The sequence below is a fragment of the Metopolophium dirhodum genome, chromosome 1 (genome assembly GCF_019925205.1).
Source record: "Metopolophium dirhodum isolate CAU chromosome 1, ASM1992520v1, whole genome shotgun sequence".
NCBI lineage: Eukaryota > Metazoa > Arthropoda > Insecta > Hemiptera > Aphididae > Metopolophium > Metopolophium dirhodum.
The window spans coordinates 78,968,296-78,973,546 of NC_083560.1; positions in this window are offsets into that span (position 1 = coordinate 78,968,296).

Consider the following 5,251-nt stretch of genomic DNA (forward strand, 5'->3'; position numbering starts at 1 on the left):
ATTATCCTGTGAATTGTGGTAATACATTCTTCTGTTTTTCATAATATGAAAACCTCCCTTTTAGTTGATAATTTATTTTAAATTATGATGTACCTAGTTCAAAATTTGAACTAAATTTAACTAAACAGTTAGCTGAAAATTTAATAAAAGATTCATAAGTTGTTCTTACTGAATTAAAAATAAAAAAGATAAGCGTAAAGCCACAATAATTTCTCATGAGTGTCTAAAGTTTAAATGTTGATGAAATTAGATAGTCGAACATAAAATAAAGATTTCTCCTCAAACAACTTTTGTTATTCTGTTTTAATCCAAAAAATATTAAGCTAGGGACTTGAAACTTTTCTCCATTGCGGGCTTACGTACATTAATATTTTCTAAACGTGATGAAATGTTAAGACTAATTTTAAGCTATTTATACAATTATTATACTACAAGACTTGGAACCTACTTACAGTTTACACCGTTTTATTGTGCGTCGCTATTTACTTGTAATTGAATAACAATATAATTAGGCCTATATTGAGGCTTGGGAAGAATGTCAAATTCCAAACAACCTGTATGAAACTTATAAAAACTGAAAGTGTTTTATACCTAGTACCTTTTTTTCCAGGACTCAATTTACCTATTACCTTTTATTTTTCGGGACCTAATTTACCGGGATAAGGTCATTTGGGACCCAATTTACCAATCCCGGTTTGGTACGATCAACAGACAATTTTTCTGCTGAATTCAAATATTTTTTCAGAATCAAAATCAGAAAACGTTAACTAACTTTATTTTTGTCAAAACAATAAGTGATTTGTCGTAAAATTCGTATACCTAGTAAATTATTGTACATTGTTATACAGAGTTATTGACATGTGCATGCACGTACAAGAATTGTGTACCGCATTACATTTCACTCACACTAATAATCATTTACATCTAACATAATATTATAAATCCCGGGTTGCCAAGACGAGATTAGAAATCACCTAAATATTGCCACTTTAATAGCTGTAGCGTGGCCCATTATAGACATTTAATTCCAAATTTGGACGTGCCTAACCTGACTTTTTAAAGAAGAATTACGGTTTTAATTATTTTGTTGTAATTAAAAAATATACCTAATTTGTGGGTATTTGAATATTTTAAAGTATATTATTATTATATTTTATACACATAGTTACATAGATAATAATTTTAAATACAAAAATTAATTCAACTTACTGTATTACTAATAGTAAAATAACTTACTATAATATAGCAATAATATCATAAAATATATTTAGCAACACCTTCGCTCAGAATCGTTTTTCGTACAGAATAATATACCTAATATCATTGAAATATTGAATTATACATCGATATTAGACGAGGGTCTGTGACACATTAAAATATCTGATACAAAAAAAATGACTTTCTTAAAAAATTTAATTGTACACCTTAATATAATGTTAATGAACTAGATTTTAACTAGATTAAATATCAATGTAAGTCTAATGTAATTAGTAAATATCACTCTATCTATATTATATAAAACTTAAAATTAAAATAATTGTAAGCTAATAACCTTGTAGTTGATGTTGAAACAATAAAAAAAAATAATAATACTATATAATATTATTTTATAATATTATATGCGATGTTATTGACGAAAATAAGTTAAACCTATAGGTACTCTAGTATCTACTATCAGGCGACCATTTATTGTTAGACTTTTAAATTTTTTGCTTGTAGGTATTTTTAAATTCATATTTTGAGGCAGAATATTTTTCTAAGAACTTCAATATATAAAAATTGAATTTAAAAAAAAACCGTCAAGTGGAAATAGCTCTGCTGTACTGTAGATACAGTAGGTAAGTGGGTGACTGTAATGCATGGTGTCAAATTTGATTTCAATGATATAATATCATTGTATACGAAAAACGATTCTGAGTGGAGACGGCTTTACCGGCCTAGGATATTTTATGTTATATTTATATTGTTATTAATTATTATTATTAATACGGTAGCCGGTTAAGTTGACTTATTATTATTTGTTTATTATCATATGTGTATATAATAATATCTTTTAGAAGTTTCAAGTACCCACGATGCCAAAAATAATATTTTTTAAATATTTATTTATTTTTATTTTTATATGAAATATAAAATCTGTACCCTGGAGACACAATAAGAATAATATGGACTAAAATTTAAAATTACGTGAACATGAAGAAGATTGTTGAAAGAAGCCACCCAGTAGTGACACTTCCTATTGACTTGACTAACTACTTTTTTAACCGTTCATTTTTTTTTTTTTTTATTATTAGTTGTTTAGGAGATCTCTGCACAATTTTCTTTTTAGTCGTCGATGAGGATTACCAGGAATTTCGTTTAATGCTAATTCACGGATTAAAGGATTTGTGTGGGTTATTTTTTAAATATAACACAAAACTAAATCGTTGTTCTTTGTTTAAAGATTGAATTTCGTCCATAAATTTTGAACTTAAAATAACTATAAAAAAAAACTATGCTTTATTTTTTTAGATTATTTGGTTACAGAATAACCTATTTACGCGGAACCTTGTTTTAAATTTTCAATCCTTAGCTATAAAAGTTGAACATTTTATACATTTTTAACTACAAAATAATTTTTAAATTTTATAAAAATTCAAACTTTAAATGCTTATAAAAAAAAATTGTTCCTATAAATTTTTAATAATTTTCAACAGCTATTGTAACAAACCTTGTATTACATTTTCACGCTTTTAGACACAACAAACAAACAAAAAATGAAAATTGAAAATTTCCGTAAACAGTTCAAACCAACACAAAATATTTTGAAAATTTTATGACGTATATAAAATGCTGATAGAAACATTCAGTAAAAATGTCATATATCTACGACATTTTTTTAGAGTTACTCCAAAAACCAAAATCGATTTTGTCAAAAACTAATTTTGTGTTAATTTCCGTTTTCCTTAATTTTTTTTCGATTTTCTTGGCGCTTTTGAAAACTATTGGGTAGATAGTTTAAAAATTTTTACCTACCCAACGCACCAACTAGATTCACTTTCCCACAGGAGAGAATACTGAAGTTGAAAATCGAAGTATTATTTTAAGACTACTTATCGTGTACAGTGTACACAGGCACACAGCCATAAGTAATGATAAAAAAAAACACATCATTGTAAAATCAATACATTCTTCGCTCCACTCAGAATCTAAAAGTAGTTAATTATTTAGGTCAAACTTATAAGTACCTATTAAAGTTTAGATGAATGGAATAGTGTACAAAGTGTGCTTAATACTTTAATCTACGAGTGTACCTAACAACATTTTTCGGGCTACTCATCAAAACTTTAAATACTTATAAGTTATAACTGATTAAGTATTAACCACTCATTCGAAATTCAATTTTAGATTCTGAGCTGATCCTGAGTTTAGCATTGAACTACTTATTGATTTTACAATGATGTGGGTTTTACATTTTTTTTTTGTGCTTTTGTATAGTTACCTACGTTTTATAGTAGAAAAAATACTTCGATTTCGATTTTCAACTTCAAGGGTGGTATTTGGTGAACATTTTATCTATTTGGTACTTTATGATTTTATGAAAGGGTCAAAAGTTTTCAAAAAACGAAAATTTTATCTTCAAAACCAGAATTTAACTAAATTGGTTTAGTTATTTTTTGTAATACAAAAATAAATAGTTTTAAGGAGTTGATTTTCTTACCAAATATTTATATTAACATTTTCTAAACATGATATAAGTTTCAAAATATTTGGTTTCCTTTTGTGCAATATATTATAGACACTTGAAATTCACAGATTTATTTTAATTTATGTTTGAGAAAAATGTTGTCTGGAAGAAAAACACCTCATTATAACATATTTGAATACAAGGTTCATTGTAAATTGTTGTTTTTACTGAAAATAAAAATATTTCAAATACATATAGGAAGTCACATTTTTTATTTCATAAGCATTCAAAGAACACACGTCGATGGGTAGTTGAAAAATTCTATAGGTATTTTTCCGGCTTTATAATTTACTTGGGTATCAAGGACCAAGGTAATGCTTTCATTTTTATGCGTGGTTATTCAATGAATATCTTCTTTGAAATGGTATAATTGGTTTAGGTATATTATTTTTAATGAAACTAGATAACCGTATACGTATTTTTTACAGGAAACGATTACCTATCGTCGACGACATTCGTGAGTCGTGGCGGTATCAATATTATATCTATACAAATAGGTTCTTTGTTTTTGACTAGACAAACGTATTTTATTTTTATAATATTTTATTTAAAGAAAATTAATAGTATTTGTTCCTACAATATATTGTCTATATATCAATAATTAAGCAATACAAAAAATCAAAAATCCATTTCTTATATAACCTGGAAAAGATAATAAAGAATTCAAATAATATGTATTCAAAATTAAAATCGGGGTTAGGTTGGTACTGGGTGAATCTTTCTCCCGCTTTTTGGTACTTTCATGTTGAAACTATTTTGATCGCAAAATATAGTGACGTATGAACATTAAGGATTTTCAATAATCTTAGCCGTAGACCGTAGTCCATCTTTAATTACATAAAGCGTTAGGGGAACTCACGCGCTCTATAATGATCAGTCACTACACACAAAGTCACTCATCACTCACGATGGATAAAAAATATTGCCTAAATCTAACCCCTTAAAAATGGTCCAACAGCCTCAAGATTCCTAACCTTATGATGATATTTACCAAATTTCAGAATGTGAAAATTCAGTTAATTACAAAACACGTTGCAATTCACCTCATTTTACGGTAGGTACTACTGCACTAGTAGGTAGCTACTACTTAATTAATCTTTTTATTCCGTGAGGGAAATATTATGAAAAAACCAAAAGCCCTATATTGTTGTATAGTATTATTATATTATATAATATTATTAATTTATTGTATGACAAGGTTTTTGTCTAAAACGCGAAAGCTTTATCTAAAAATGCATTGTCGCGTCGGCGCACCAACATACACCATAAAATATAAAATATTGCAGGTATAGGTTAATAGCCCATAGTTATAATAATATTGTTATATAATATATAAATCGCGTCCATCGCGTTATCTACACAGATTACGACGATATCGCTCGTCTCGTTCACCCCAACTCCCGAGCAAACCGTACTATATTATTATTGTTAAGATAATATTATTATGTATTATTATTAATAACCACGACTGTTGCCCGTCGTCGTCGTCCCTCTCAGGAATATTGCGCGATAGGTAGGTAAAAC